This window comes from Leuresthes tenuis, unplaced genomic scaffold, assembly GCF_036924035.1.
Source record: "Leuresthes tenuis unplaced genomic scaffold, fLeuTen1.0.hap1 SCAF_10, whole genome shotgun sequence".
NCBI classification, from domain to species: domain Eukaryota; kingdom Metazoa; phylum Chordata; class Actinopteri; order Atheriniformes; family Atherinopsidae; genus Leuresthes; species Leuresthes tenuis.
The window spans coordinates 27,408,049-27,424,860 of record NW_027325364.1 but is presented as its reverse complement, the minus strand read 5'-3'; the positions used below and the strand labels follow the sequence as shown (position 1 = coordinate 27,424,860).

Below are 16,812 nucleotides of genomic sequence, written 5' to 3'. Positions count from 1 at the left end.
AATGTCCATTAATAATTGCTTTAAAACATGAAAGAAAATTTTCGAATATCAAACCTTACATGATCATTAGCGGGAGAGGAGGTGTTCAGCTGCAAGAAGGTGTGAATATCCACCCATAATTACTGAAAAATGGGTAGGAAAAGATGCGAATGTCCAACCATAAATCATCAAAAGCAGGAGTGGAGTTGTTCAGCTACAAGAAGGTATGAAAGTCCAACCATGGTTTGTAAAAAGCGGGTAAGAGAAGGTTCGAATACCCGAATATATACCATCAAAAGCGGAAGCGGAGGTGTTCGGCTGCAAGAAGGTGTGAACGTCCGACCAAAGTTTGTAAAAAGCAGTTAAGAAAAGGTTTGAATATCCAACCGAACATAATCAAAAGCGGGAGCAGAGCTGTTCGACTGCAAGTAGGTGTGAATGTCAGATCATAATTGCTGAAAAATGTGATAGAAAAGACTAGAATGCCGGACAATACATCATCAAAAGCGGGAGAGGTGGTTTTTCGGCTGCAAGTAGGTGTGAATGTCCAGCCATAATTACTCACAAACGGGGGAAGAAAAGGTAGTATTTCCAGACCACACATGATCAAAACAGGGAATGGAGGTGGTTCAGCTGCAAGGTGTGAATGTCTGACTAAAGTTTGTAAAAACCGTGTAAGACAAGGGGCGAATGCCCGACAATGTATGATCAAAAGATGGAGCGGAGGTTTTCAGCTGAAAGAAGGTCTGAATGTCCAACCACAATTTGTAAAAATCGGGGAAGAAAAGGCTCGAAAGCCCGACTATACACCATCAAAAGCGGGAGCAGAGGTGTTCAGGTGCAAGAAGGTCTGAATGTCCGACCAAAAATTACTGAAAAATGGGTAAGAAAAGGTGCGAATGCCAAATCATACATCATCAAAAGCAGGAGCGGATGTGTTCGGCTACAAGAAGGTTTGAATGTCCAACCATAGTAAGTAATAGGCGGGTAAGAAAAGGCTCGAATGCCCGACTATATACCATCAAAAGCGGAAGCGGAGGTGTTCGGCTGCAAGACGGTGTGAACGTCCGACCAAAGTTTGTAAAAAGCAGTTAAGAAAATGTTCGAATATCCAACCAAACATAATCAAAAGCGGGAGCAGAGCTGTTCGACTGCAAGTAGGTGTGAATATCAGATCATAATTTGCAAAAAGCTGTTGAGAAAGGGTGAGAATGCCCGACTATACACTATCAAATGTGGGAGCGGAGGTGTTCGTCTGTGAGTAGGTGTGAATGTCCGACCATAATTGCTGAAAAATGTGTTAGAAAAGGTAAGAATGCCGGACCATATATCATCAAAAGCGGGAGAGGTTGTGTTCGGCTGCAAGTAGGTGTGAATGTCCAGCCATAATTACTCACAAACGGATAAGAAAAGGTACTATTGCCAGACCATATATGATCAAAACAGGGAGCGGAGGTGGTTCAGCTGCAAGAAGGTTTGAATGTCCGACTAAAGTTTGTAAAAAGCGGGTAAGACAAGGTGTGAATGCCCGACAATGTATGATCAAAAGAGGAGCGGAGGTTTTCGGCTGCAAGAAGGTCTGAATGTCCACCCATAATTACTGAAAAATGGGTAAGAAAAGGTGCAAAAGCCCAACCGCACATGATCATAAGTGGATGAGAAGGTGTTCGACTGCAAGTAGGTGTGAATGTAAGATCATAATTTGTAAAAAGCGGGTAAGAAAAGGTAAGAATGCCCAACCATAAATTATCAAAAGCGGCAGCAGAGTTTCGGCTGGTATTTATCAATGTCTAGATAGATTTCAACAAAAAAAAAGTTGTACTTTGCAGTAAAAGAAAGTGCAAATCAAAAGTTTTAGGAATCCGAGAATAAGCTTATTTTCATGAGTTCTGCACGATTTCGGATTTTATGTATAAAATGAATTCCTTCACGCAAACTAAGTTAACACTGCTTTGTCCTTCATATGTACCCATTTCTACATATATTTCAAGCATAAACTTCCTCATACTACCCTGAATGAGAAAGAGCCACACTTGTGATTAAGTCATACGCCCCTTTTGAGGAGTTCTGCATGGTTTGGGATTTTATCTATAAAATTAATTCCTTCACTCAAACTATGTTAAAACGGCTTTTACCTTCATATTTATCAATGTTTCGATAGATTTAAACAAAAAAACAACGTTGTACTTTGCAATAAAAGAAAGAGCAAATCAAAAGTTTTAGGAATCCGAGAATAAGCTTATTTTCATGAGTTCTGCACGATTTCGGATTTTATGTATAAAATGAATTCATTCACTCAAACCAAGTTAAAACTGCTTTTTCCTTCATATTTATCAATGTCTAGATCGACTTCAACAAAGAACAACATTGTATTTTGCAGTAGAAGAAAGAGCAAAACTGAAGGATCAGGAATCCGAGAATAAGCTTCTTTTCATACGTTCTGCATGATTTGGGATTTTATGTATAAAATGAATTCCTTCACTCAAACTAAGTTAACACTGCTTTATCCTTCATATGTACCCATTTCTACATATATTTCAAGCATAAACTTCCTCATACTACCCTGAATGAGAAAGAGCCACACTTGTGATTAAGCCATACGCCCCTTTTGAGGAGTTCTGCATGATTTGGGATTTTATGTATAAAATAAATTCCTTCACTCAAACTATGTTAAAACGGCTTTTACCTTCATATTTATCAATGTCTCGATAGATTTAAACAAAAAAACCAACGTTGTACTTTGCAGTAAAAGAAATAGCAAATCTAAAGTTTCAGGAATCCGAGAATAAGCTTACTTTCATGAGTTCTTCACGATTTCGGATTTTGCTATAAAATGAATTCCTTCACTCAAACTAAATTAAAACTGCTAAACCGCTAATCTGTTACATGTAAGGCAGATGTCAAATTCACCGAATTAGGATTATTCGGTATTCGGCCAATTGAGCTGTAGCAGCTTCGGTAAAAGAGTATAAGTTGAAGAGTTTGTGAATAAAGGTGTGCGCACACATAGTGAGCTGTAGGAAAATAGGCAGGGAGCAATGCCGGCTGGGGTATATGTTCTTGTATGTTGTCTGACTGTTTGATTTGAATGTGTTGTGTAAGTGTCCTGTTGAATGTTACATGTTTGGGCTTTGACACGCTTCACTGTGGTTGTTAACTTTGTGGTGTGTCCTGAAATGTTATATGTTTGGGCTGTGTGACATGCTTGTCAGTAGCTACCCACTTATTCATATATAGCAACTGACAACGTAAGAAGTCCGGACATACTTTGATAGAGTAGTTGTAGAAGTATCCTTATTGATAATAGATAAACTAATTCATAGTGATAGAACAGTAGATGAACAGGTGCCTGCACGTCTCATGAAAATAAAATGGATGTATGATTGCTGACGGCAGAGCAATACTGCCAAACTTATGAGTTCTTGTGGCAAACTTGATTCAGTGTCTTGACGTGTATACGCTGTTTCGCTGACTTGATTGTCACAAGAAACAAAGTGTGTTTGATAAGATCCGACCATTTTATTACGGGAGGATCAGTATGTATGGATTCTGATGTGACTGATAAACCCATTCGTATCTTAAGCACAATCTAATACGTGAGACAACGCCCTGGCACACGATAAAAAAAAAAAGACAGAGCGGTTTTGTGTCCCCACAGTCCATAATGTAGAAAAGAGAAAAAAAAGCCTTTCTGATTTGGTGTGTGTGCTCATAGTGCAGAGTGTAGAGAAAAGAAAGCCGTTTTGGTGTCACGGGTGTTGTGACTTACACACACACATTTCTAAATTGAGAAAGGAAATTATTTTAGAGGAAGCACTAGAGTTTAGATCCCACATTTGTTGATAGGCATTCATTTATTTCTTCACTTCTGATAAAAATGATAAGACTGACCTAAAGAATTGGAGGCCCATCACACTTTTAAACTTTGACTGTAAACTTTTTTGCAAGGTTTTAACGACACGGATGTCCTCTGTTTTAGAGGAGGTAATTCACCCAGACCAGGCTTGTGCCATCTCAGAGAGACAACTCACCGACAGCCTCGTACTGATTCGAGACATCATTGATTACGCTAGAGACAGAAACACCCGGCTTGTCATCTTAAATTTAGACTTTGAAAAAGCTTTTGATCGGGTCTCGCATCAATATCTCTTTCAGGTGTTGCAGCCATCGAATAGGGCCCGATTGTTCCTACTTGGTGAGATTTGCTTGGTTGAGACGCTTGCTCCCCCCCCTTGCTCCTCGGCTGACCAAGTAGGAACAATCGGGCCCTATTCGATGGCTGCCTTGTCTTTTACTCTGTGCAAAAGACAAGGCAGCCACAAACACCACGGGAACACCGTATTGAGGCTTTGTTCTGACCACTCATTCGGTGTCGCGTTTCTTTCAAGCAATTCTCCCGGTTAGCCCACACTCGGCTCGCTCCCAGAGCTGTGTTAAAGTCTACTTCGCATTCACTCTCTTTTCTCAGCAGATTAAAAGAAAGTTTCATCTTGGGCTCCCTGAAACTTCCATCCTGCACCGCTGTTTGCTTTTTCACAAGAGCAGAGAAGAGCGCACCGTTCCCAGTGGCACTGCAGTACTGGGTCGATGCTTGGAGTGAACGGAGCAAGCTTCTTTTTCAACTCCTATTCTTAAAAATCCATTTAATATGTAGTCCTCGTATAGAGGACATATTAAACTGATAAGAACAGATACTACACTTGATCTTAGCCAAAAGGCCCGAGAAGCGATAACTGTACACTGTTTCAGGTCCGAGGGCCCTTGCTGGCACAATGCGCACTTGTAGCAGTGTTCTTTTTATGGCCATAGGTGGCCAGAGTGTCACGTTGCACCTCCGCCCACCCGCTGCACTGAGCACTCTTCAGCCGTTTTAAATGGTATAACTTTGCACTCCAGCTTCGAACATCGGCACAATCGCAACAAGTAAGGCGACTCTACTCAGAGAAGTCACTCTGCACAGTAACAAGATTTCTTTTGCACAGACAGAAAGGGCTTCACCCGCAAAGGTAAAGCCTGCCAAAAATAGAAACAACTCATTAGTGCTGCTCTCCACGAAAGTCTTTAGTAAAAGGCGAAAGACTTGTATGTTATGAAGAGAAACCAGAGTACAATTATCCGTCACTGCGGGAGCAGGGCATCAGGCTAGTTGCCATAGCCACCTTCCCCATGGTGAGCGTTGCTTGGTTGAAACGCTTGCCCCTGTGCAATCGACAAGGCAGCAACAAAAACCCCACGGGAACACCGTATTGAGGCTTTGTTCTGACCGCTCATTCGGTGTCGCGTTTCGGCTGTAGCTCAGGAGGAAGAGCAGTCACCCACCAATCGGAAGGTCGGTGGTTCGACTCTGGCTTCCCCAGGATACATGTCGAAGCGTCCTTGGGCAAGACACTGAACCCCACGTTGCTCCCCCAGTGTATCATTGGGGGTATGAATGTTTGTGAATGCTTAGAAAGCACGTAGTTATATCCTAAGACGTGCTGTATGAATGTGTGTGAGTGGGGTGAATGCGGCATGTAGTGAAGCGCTTTGAGTGGTCAGCTAGACTAGAAAAGCGCTATACAAGTACAAGTCCATTTACCATTTACCATTTCAAGCAATTCTCCTGTTTGATTTGAATGTGTTGTGTAAGTGTCCTGTTGAATGTTACATGTTTGGGCTTTGACACTTCACTGTGGTTGTTAACTGTGTGGTGTGTCCTGAAATGTTATATGTTTGGGCTGTGTGACATGCTTAATGCTTGTCAGTAGCTACCCACTTATTCATATATAGCAACTGACAACTTAAGAAGTCTGGACATACTTTGATAGTAGTTGTAGAAGTATCCTTATTGATAATAGATAAACTAATTCATAGTGATAGAACAGTAGATGAACAGGTGCCTGCACGTCTCACGAAAATAAAATGGGTGTATGATTGCTGACGGCAGAGCAATACTGCCAAACTTATGAGTTCTTGTGGCAAACTTGATTCAGTGTCTGGACGTGTATACGCTGTTTCGCTGACTTGATTGTCACAAGAAACAAAGTGTGTTTGATAAGATCCGACCATTTTATTACGGGAGGATCAGTATGTATGGATTCTGATGTGACTGATAAACCCATTCGTATCTTAAGCATAATCTAATACGTGAGACAACGCCCTGGCACACGATAAAAAAAAAAAAAGAGAGAGAGCGGTTTTGTGTCCCCACAGTCCATAATGTAGAAAAGAGAGAAAAAAGCCTTTCTGATTTGGTGTGTGTGCTCATAGTGCAGAGTGTAGAGAAAAGAAAGCCGTTTTGGTGTCACGGGTGTTGTGACTTACACACACACATTTCTAAATTGAGAAAGGAAATTATTTTAGAGGAAGCACTAGAGATTAGATCCCACATTTGTTGATAGGCATTCATTTATTTCTTCACTTCTGATGAAGTTTCAACAATAAACAACAAACTTTGTATTATGAGAAAGAACCAGACTCATTCTTCAGGAATCCGAAAATAAGCACGAATTCGGATTCTCCTATAAAACGAATTAATTAACTCAAACCAAGTTAAGACTGCTTTGTCCTTCATATTTATTCATGTCTAATCAAGTTTCAACGATAAACAACGTTGTACTTTGTAGAATGAGAAAGAACTTCTTCAGCAATAAGCATCTCTCGACATATGACGAAATACAGATTTTGCTATAAAATTAATTTCTTCTATCAGCGTGACTTAAAACTGTTTGTCCTCCTTATTTATCCACTTCCAATCAAGTTTCAACAATTAAAAAAAAATTGTAGTTTGAGAAAGAACAACTTAATCTTCAGCAATCAGTATAAAAAGAGGGTAACAAAAGGTGCAAATGCCAACCATACATCACTAAAAGGTGGAGCGGAAGTATTCAGCTGCAAGTAGGTGTGAATGTTCGACCATAATTTGTAAAAAGTGGGTAAGAAAAGGTTCGAATGCCCGACTGAATATTAACAAAAGCGGGAGGAGAGGTCTTCGGATGAGAGTGGGTGAGAATTTCCTACCATACAAGTATGGTGGAGAGGAAGCTGTGATTGGCCGACAATAGTAAAAAGCAGGTGAGAAAAGGTGCGAATGTCAAAACATACATGATCAAAACAGGGAGCGGAGGTGTTTGGCTGCGACAAGGTGTGAATGTCCACCCATAATTAATGAAAAACGGGCAACAAGTAGGTTCGAATGCCCAACCATACATCATCAAAAGCAGGAGTGGATGTGTTCGGCTTCAAGAAGGTATGAATGTCCATCAATAATTGCTATAAAACATGAAAGAAAATTTTCGAATATCAAACCGCACATAATCATAAGCGGGAGAGGAGGTGTTCCGCTGCAAGAAGGTGTGAATATCCACCCATAATTACTGAAAAATGGGTAAGAAAAGGTGCGAATGCCCAACCATACATCATCAAAAGCAGGAGTGGATGTGTTCGGCTACAAGAAGGTTTGAATGTCCGACCATAGTTTGTAAAAAGCGGGTAAGAACAGGTTTGTATGCCCGACTGTACACAATCAAAAGAGGGAGCGGAGTTGTTCAGCTACAAGAAGGTGTGAAAGTCCGACCATGGTTTGTAAAAAGCGGGTAAGAACAGGTTCGTATGCCCGAATATACACCAACAAATGCGGGAGCGGAGGTGTTCGGCTGTGAGTAGGTGTGAATCTCCAACCATAATTGCTGAAAAATGTGTTAGAAAAGGTAAGAATGTCGGTCCATACATCATCAAAAGCGGGAGAGGTGGTGTTCGGCTGCAAGTAGGTGTGAATGTCCAGCCATAATTACTCACAAATTGGTAAGAAAAGGTAGTATTGCCAGACCATACATGATCAAAACAGGGAGCGGAGTTGGTTAAGCTGCAAGAAGGTGTTAATGTCCGACTAAAGTTTGTAAAAAGCGGGTAAGAAAAGGTGCGAATGCCCGACAATGTATGATCAAAAGAGGGAGCGGAGGTTTTCGGCTGAAAGAAGGTCTGAATGTCCAACCATAATTTGTAAATACCGGGGAAGAAAAGGCTCGAAAGCCCGACTATACACCATCAAAAGCTGGAGCGGAGGTGTTCAGCTGCAAGAAGGTCTGAATGTCCATCAATAATTGCTAGAAAACATGAAAGAGAATTTTCGAATATCAAACCGCACATGATCATAAGCGGGAGAGGAGGTGTTCGGCTGCAAGAAGGTGTGAATGTCCACCCATAATTCATGAAAAATGCGTAAAAAAAAAAATTGCGAATGCCTAACAATACATTATCAAAAGCAGGTGTGAATGTCAGATCATAATTTGTAAAAAGCTGATGAGAAAGGGTGAGAATGCCCGACTATACACCATCAAATGCGGGAGCGGAGGTGTTCGGCTCTGAGTAGGTGTGAATGTCCGACCATAATTGCTGAAGAATGTGTTAGAAAAGGTAAGAATGCTGGACCATACATCATCAAAAGCGGGAGAGGTGGTGTTCGGCTGCAAAAAGGTGTGACTGTTCGACTAAAGTTTGTAAAAAGTGGGTAAACAAAAAAACAACGTTGTACTTTGCAGTAAAAGAAAGAGCAAATCTAAAGTTTCAGGAATCCGAGTATAAGCCTGCTTTCATGAGTTCTGCACGATTTCGGATTTTGCTATAAAATGAATTGCTTTGCTCAAACCAAGTTAAAACTGCTTTGTCCTTCCATATTCATCAATGTCTAGATCGACTTCAACAAAGAAAAACATTGGACTTTGCAGTAGAAGAAGTTGAAATCCATCTACACATTGATAAATATGAAGGACAAAGCAGTTCCCACTTACCCATAAGAAAATAAGCTTATTCTCGGATTCCTGATCCTTCAGTGTTGCTCTTTCTTCTACTGCAAAATACAATGTTGTTCTTTGTTGAAGTCGATCTAGACATTGATAAATATGAATGAAAAAGCAGTTTTAACTTGGTTTGAGTGAATGAATTCATTCTATACATAAAATCCGAAATCGTGCAGAACTCATGAAAATAAGCTTATTCTCGGATTCCTAAAACTTTTGATTGGCTCTTTCTTTTACTGCAAAGTACAACGTTGTTTTTTTGTTTAAATCTATCGAGACATTGATAAATATGAAGGTAAAAGCCGTTTTAACATAGTTTGAGTGAAGGAATTGATTTTATACCTAAAATCCCAAATCATGCAGAACTCCTCAAAAGGGGCGTATGGCTTAATCACAAATGTGGCTCTTTCTCATTCAGGGTAGTATGAGGAAGTTTATGCTTGAAATATATGTAGAAATGGGTACATATGAAGGACAAAGCAGTGTTAACTTAGTTTGAGTGAAGGAATTCATTTTATACATAAAATCCCAAATCATGCAGAACGTATGAAAAGAAGCTTATTCTCGGATTCCTGATCCTTCAGTTTTGCTCTTTCTTCTACTGCAAAATACAATGTTGTTCTTTGTTGAAGTCGATCTAGACATTGATAAATATGAAGGAAAAAGCAGTTTTAACTTGGTTTGAGTGAATGAATTCATTTTATACATAAAATCCGAAATCGTGCAGAACTCATGAAAATAAGCTTATTCTTGGATTCCTAAAACTTTTGATTTGCACTTTCTTTTACTGCAAAGTACAACTTTTTTTTTTGTTTAAATCTATCTAGACATTGATAAATACCAGCCAAAACTCTGCTGCCGCTTTTGATAATTTATGGTTGGGCATTCTTACCTTTTCTTACCCGCTTTTTACAAATTATGATCTTACACTCACACCTACTTGCAGTCGAACACCTTCTCATCCACTTATGATCATGTGCGGTTGGGCTTTCGCACCTTTTCTTACACATTTTTCAGTAATTATGGGTGGACATTCAGACCTTCTTGCAGCCGAAAACCTCCGCTCCTCTTTTGATCATACATTGTCGGGCATTCACACCTTGTCTTACCCGCTTTTTACAAACTTTAGTCGGACATTCAAACCTTCTTGCAGCTGAACCACCTCCGCTCCCTGTTTTGATCATATATGGTCTGGCAATAGTACCTTTTCTTACCCGTTTGTGAGTAATTATGGCTGGACATTCACACCTTCTTGCAGCCGAACACAACCTCTCCCGCTTTTGATGATATATGGTCCGGCATTCTTACCTTTTCTAACACATTTTTCAGCAATTATGGTCGGACATTCACACCTACTCACAGACGAACACCTCCGCTCCCACATTTGATAGTGTATAGTCGGGCATTCTCACCCTTTCTCAACAGCTTTTTGCAAATTATGATCTGATATTCACACATACTTGCAGTCAAACAGCTCTGCTCCCGCTTTTGATTATGTTTGGTTGGATATTCGAACATTTTCTTAACTGCTTTTTACAAACTTTGGTCGGACGTTCACACCGTCTTGCAGCCGAACACCTCCGCTTCCGCTTTTGATGGTATATAGTCGGGCATTCGAGCCTTTTCTTACCCGCCTATTACTTACTATGGTTGGATATTCAAACCTTCTTGTAGCCGAACACATCCGCTCCTGCTTTTGATGATGTATGATTTGGCATTCGCACCTTTTCTTACCCATTTTTCAGTAATTTTTGGTCGGACATTCAGACCTTCTTGCACCTGAACATCTCTGCTCCCGCTTTTGATGGTGTATAGTCGGGCTTTCGAGCCTTTTCTTCCCCCATTTTTACAAATTGTGGTTGGACATTCAGACCTTGCAGCCGAAAACCTCCGCTCCCTCTTTTGATCATACATTGTCGGGCATTCGCCCCTTGTCTTATACGGTTTTTACAAACTTTATTCAGACATTCACACCTTCTAGCTGAACCACCTCCATTCCCTGTTTTGATCATGTGTGGTCTGGAAATACTACCTTTTCTTCCCCCGTTTGTGAGTAATTATGGCTGGACATTCACACCTACTTGCAGCCGAAAAACCACCTCTCCCGCTTTTGATGATGTATTGTCCGGCATTCTAGTCTTTTCTATCACATTTTTCAGCAATTATGATCTGACATTCACACCTACTTGCAGTCGAACAGCTCTGCTCCCGCTTTTGATTATGTTCGGTTGGATATTCAAACCTTTTCTTAACTGCTTTTTACAAACTTTGGTCGGACGTTCACACCTTCTTGCAGCCGAACACCTCCGCTTCCGCTTTTGATGGTATATATTCGGGTATTCGAACCTTCTCTTACCCGCTTTTTACAAACCATGGTTGTACTTTCATACCTTCTTGTAGCTGAACAACTCCACTCCTGCTTTTGATGATTTATGGTTGGACATTCGCATCTTTTCCTACCCATTTTTCAGTAATTATGGGTGGATATTCACACCTTCTTGCAGCTGAACACCTCCTCTCCCGCTAATGATCATGTAAGGTTTGATAGCCGAAAATTTTCTTTCATGTTTTAAAGCAATTATTAATGGACATTCACACCTACTTGCAGCCGAACACCACCTCTCCCGCTTTTGATGATGTATGGACCGGCATTCTTACCTTTTCTAACACATTTTTCAGCAATTATGGTTGGAGAATCACACCTACTCACAGCCGAACAACTCCGCTACCGCATTTGATGGTGTATAGTCGGGATTTCTCACCCTTTCTCATCAGCTTTTTGCAAATTATTCTCTGACATTCACACCTACTTGCAGTCGAACAGCTCTGCTCCCGCTTTTGATTATGTTTGGTTAGATATTAGAACCTTTTCTTAACTGCTTTTTCACAAACTTTGGTCGGACGTTCACACCTTCTTGCAGCCGAACACCTACGCTTCCGGTTTTGATAGTGTATATTCGGGCATACGAACCTTTTCTTACCCGCTTTTTACAAACCATGGTCGGACTTTCACACCTTCTCTTAGCTGAACAACTCCGCTCCCTCTTTTGATTGTGTACAGTCGGGTATTTTAACCTTTTCTTACCCGCTTTTTACCAACTATGATCGGACATTCACACCGTCTTACAGCGGAAAACCTCTGCTACCTCTTTTGATGGTGTATGTTAGGGCATTCGAACCTTTTCTTACCCGCTTTTTAAAACCAGGGTTGGACTTTCACACCTTTTAGTAGCCGAACAACTCCGCTCCCGCTATTGATTGTGTACAGTCGGGTATTTTAACCTTTTCTTACCCGCTTTTTACCAACTATGGTCGGACATTCACACCTTCTTACAGCGGAACACCTCCGCTCCCTCTTTTGATGGTGTATTTTTGGGCATTCGAACCTTTTCTTACCCGCTTTTTACAAACTATGGTCGGACATTCAAACCTTCTTGTAGCCTAACACATCCACTCGTGCATTTGATGATGTATGGTTGGGAATTCGCACCTTTTCTTACCCATTTTTCAGTAATTATGGGTGGACATTCACACCTTCTTGCAGCTGAACACCTCCTCTCCCGCTTATTATCATGTGCGGTTTGATATTCGAAAATTCTCTTTCATGTTTTCTAGCAATTATTGATGGACATTCAGACCTTCTTGCAGCTGAACACCTCCGCTTCAGCGTTTGATGGTGTATAGTCGGGCTTTCGAGCCTTTTCTTCCCCGGTTTTTACAAATTATGGTTGGACATTCAGACCTTCTTTCAGCTGAAAACCTCCGCTCCCTCTTTTGATCATACATTGTCGGGCATTCGCACCTTTTCTTACCCGCTTTTTACAAACTTTAGTCGGACATTAACACCTTCTTGCAGCTTAACCACCTCCGCTCCCTGTTTTGATCATGTATGGTCTGGCAATACTACCTTTTCTTACCCATTTGTGAGTAATTATGGCTGGACATTCACACCTACTTGCAGCCGAACACCACCTCTCCCGCTTTTGATGATGTATGGACCGGCATTCTTACCTTTTCTAACACATTTTTCAGCAATTATGGTTGGAGATTCACACCTACTCACAGCCGAACACCTCCGCTCCCGCATTTGATGGTGTATATTCGGGCATACGAACCTGTTCTTACCCGCTTTTTACAAACCATGGTCGGACTTTCACACCTTCTTGTAGCTGAACAACTCCGCTCCATCTTTTGATTGTGTACAGTCGGGCATACAAACCTGTTCTTACCCGCTTTTTACAAACTATGGTTGGACATTCAAACCTTCTTGTAGCCGAACACATCCACTCCTGCTTTTGATGATGTATGGTTGGGCATTCGCACCTTTTCTTACCCGTTTTTCAGTAATTATGGGTGGATATTCACACCTTCTTGCAGCCAAACACCTCCGCTCCCTGTTTTGATCATGTATGTTTTGACATTCGCACCTTTTCTCACCTGCTTTTTACTATTGTCGTTCAATCACAGCTTCCTCTCCACCATACTTGTATGGTAGGAAATTCTCACCCACTCTCATCCGAAGGCCTCTCCTCCCGCTTTTGTTAATATTTAGTCGGGCATTCGAACCTTTTCTTACCCACTTTTTACAAATTATGGTCGAACATTCACACCTACTTGCAGCTGAATACTTCCGCTCCACCTTTTAGTGATGTATGGTTGGCATTTGCACCTTTTGTTACCCTCTTTTTATACTGATTGCTGAAGATTAAGTTGTTCTTTCTCAAACTACAATTTTTTTTTAATTGTTGAAACTTGATTTGAAGTGGATAAATAAGGAGGACAAACAGTTTTAAGTCACGCTGATAGAAGAAATTTATTTTATAGCAAAATCTGTATTTCGTCATATGTCGAGAGATGCTTATTGCTGAAGAAGTTCTTTCTCATTCTACAAAGTACAACGTTGTTTATCGTTGAAACTTGATTAGACATGAATAAATATGAAGGACAAAGCAGTCTTAACTTGGTTTGAGTTAATTAATTCGTTTTATTGGAGAATCCGAATTCGTGCTTATTTTCGGATTCCTGAAGAATGAGTCTGGTTCTTTCTCATAATACAAAGTTTGTTGTTTATTGTTGAAACTTCATCAGAAGTGAAGAAATAAATGAATGCCTATCAACAAATGTGGGATCTAAACTCTACTGCTTCCTCTAAAATAATTTCTTTTCTCAATTCAGAAATGTGTGTGTGTAAGTCACAACACCCGTGACACCAAAACGGCTTTCTTTTCTCTCTTTTCTCTACACTCTGCACTATGAGCACACACACCAAATCAGAAAGGCTTTTTTCTCTCTTTTCTACATTATGGACTGTGGGGACACAAAACCGCTCTCTCTTTTTTTTTTTTTATTGTGTGCCAGGGCGTTGTCTCACGTATTAGATTATGCTTAAGATACGAATGGGTTTATCAGTCACATCAGAATCCATACATACTGATCCTCCCGTAATAAAATGGTCGGATCTTATCAAACACACTTTGTTTCTTCTGACAATCAAGTCAGCGAAACAGCGTATACACGTCAAGACACTGAATCAAGTTTGCCACAAGAACTCATAAGTTTGGCAGTATTGCTCTGCCGTCAGCAATCATACACCCATTTTATTTTCGTGAGACATGTGCAGGCACCTGTTCATCTACTGTTCTATCACTATGAATTAGTTTATCTATTATCAATAAGGATACTTCTACAACTACTATCAAAGTATGTCCAGACTTCTTATGTTGTCAGTTGCTATATATGAATAAGTGGGTAGCTACTGACAAGCATTAAGCATGTCACACAGCCCAAACATATAACATTTCAGGACACACCACACAGTTAACAACCACAGTGAAGTGTCAAAGCCCAAACATTCAACAGGACACTTACACAACACATTCAAATCAAACAGTCAGACAACATACAAGAACATATACCCCAGCCGGCATTGCTCCCTGCCTATTTTCCTACAGCTCACTATGTGTGCGCACACCTTTATTCACAAACTCTTCAACTTATACTCTTTTACCGAAGCTGCTACAGCTCGATTGGCCGAATACCCTTAGATCCTATTTCGGTGAATTTGACATCTGCCTTACATGTAACAGATTAGCGGTTTAGCAGTTTTAATTTAATTTGAGTGAAGGAATTCATTTTATAGCAAAATCCGAAATCGTGAAGCACTCATGAAAGTAAGCTTATTCTCGGATTCCTGAAACTTTAGATTTGCTCTTTCTTTTACTGCAAAGTACAACGTTGTTTTTTTTGTTTAAATCTTTCTAGACATGGTAAATATGAACGACAAAGCAGTTTTAACATAGTTTGAGTGAAGGAATTCATTTTATAGATAAAATCCCAAGAGTCTGCATAGAAAAGAGAGTGAATGCGAAGTAGACTTTAACACGGCTATGGGAGCGAGCCGAGTGTCGGCTAACCGGGAGAATTGCTTGAAAGAAACGCGACACCGAATGAGCGGTCAGAACAAAGCCTCAATACGGGATTCTCGTGGTGTTTTTGTTCACTGCGGGAGCAGGCTAGTTGGCATAGCCACCTTCCCCATGGTGAGCTTTGCTTGGTTGAGACGCTTGCTCCCCCCCCCCCTTGCTCCTCGGCTGACCAAGTAGGAACAATCGGGCCCTATTCGATGGCTGCCTTGTCTTTTACTATGTGCAAAAGACAAGGCAGCAACAAAAACAACACGAGAATCCCGTATTGAGGCTTTGTTCTGATCGCTCATTCGGTGTCGCGTTTTTTTCAAGCAATTCTCCCGGTTAGCCCACACTCAGCTCGCTCCCATAGCCGTGTTAAAGTCTACTTCGCATTCACTCTCTTTTCTCAGCAGACTCTTGGGATTTTATCTATAAAATGAATTCCTTCACTCAAACTATGTGAAAACTGCTTTGTCCTTAATATTTACCATGTCTAGAAAGATTTAAACAAAAAAAACAACGTTGTACTTTGCAGTAAAAGAAAGAGCAAATCTAAAGTTTCAGGAATCCGAGAATAAGCTTACTTTCATGAGTTCTTCACGATTTCGGATTTTGCTATAAAATGAATTCCTTCACTCAAACTAAATTAAAACTGCTAAACCGCTAATCTGTTATATGTAAGGCAGATGTCAAATTCACCGAAATAGGATCAAAGGGTATTCGGCCAATCGAGCTGTAGCAGCTTCGGTAAAAGAGTATAAGTTGAAGAGTTTGTGAATAGAGGTGTGCGCACACATAGTGTGCTGTACGAAAATAGGCAGGGAGCAATGCCGGCTGGGGTATATGTTCTTGTATGTTGTCTGACTGTTTGATTTGAATGTGTTGTGTAAGTGTCCTGTTGAATGTTACATGTTTGGGCTTTGACACGCTTCACTGTGGTTGTTAACTGTGTGGTGTGTCCTGAAATGTTATATGTTTGGGCTGTGTGACATGCTTAATGCTTGTCAGTAGCTACCCACTTATTCATATATAGCAACTGACAACATAAGAAGTCCGGACATACTTTGATAGTAGTTGTAGAAGTATCCTTATTGATAATAGATAAACTAATTCATAGTGATAGAACAGTAGATGAACAGGTGCTTGCACATGTCTCACGAAAATAAAATGGGTGTATGATTGCTGACGGCAGAGCAATACTGCCAAACTTATGAGTTCTTGTGGCAAACTTGATTCAGTGTCTTGACGTGTATACGCTGTTTCGCTGACTTGATTGTCACAAGAAACAAAGTGTGTTTGATAAGATCCGACCATTTTATTACGGGAGGATCAGTATGTATGGATTCTGATGTGACTGATAAACCCATTCGTATCTTAAGCATAATCTAATACGTGAGACAACGCCCTGGCACACGATAAAAAAAAAAAAAGAGAGAGAGCGGTTTTGTGTCCCCACAGTCTATAATGTAGAAAAGAGAGAGAAAAGCCTTTCTGATTTGGTGTGTGTGCTCATAGTGCAGAGTGTAGAAAAAAGAAAGCCGTTTTGGTGTCACGGGTGTTGTGACTTACACACACACATTTCTAAATTGAGAAAGGAAATTATTTTAGAGGAAGCACTAGAGATTAGATCCCACATTTGTTGATAGGCA

General features: G+C 40.6%; 2 non-coding genes across 2 annotated transcripts; both read right to left on the bottom strand.

The window, feature by feature from the left end:
- Positions 1-4,525: 4,525 nt before the first annotated feature.
- On the bottom strand, positions 4,526-4,710 carry LOC140317111 (U2 spliceosomal RNA). Its single transcript, XR_011917457.1, has one exon. It is a non-coding gene; the product is annotated as a U2 spliceosomal RNA (small nuclear RNA).
- A 264-nt stretch (positions 4,711-4,974) lies between these two features.
- Positions 4,975-5,088, bottom strand: LOC140317356 (U5 spliceosomal RNA). Its single transcript, XR_011917678.1, has one exon. It is a non-coding gene; the product is annotated as a U5 spliceosomal RNA (small nuclear RNA).
- Positions 5,089-16,812: the final 11,724 nt, after the last annotated feature.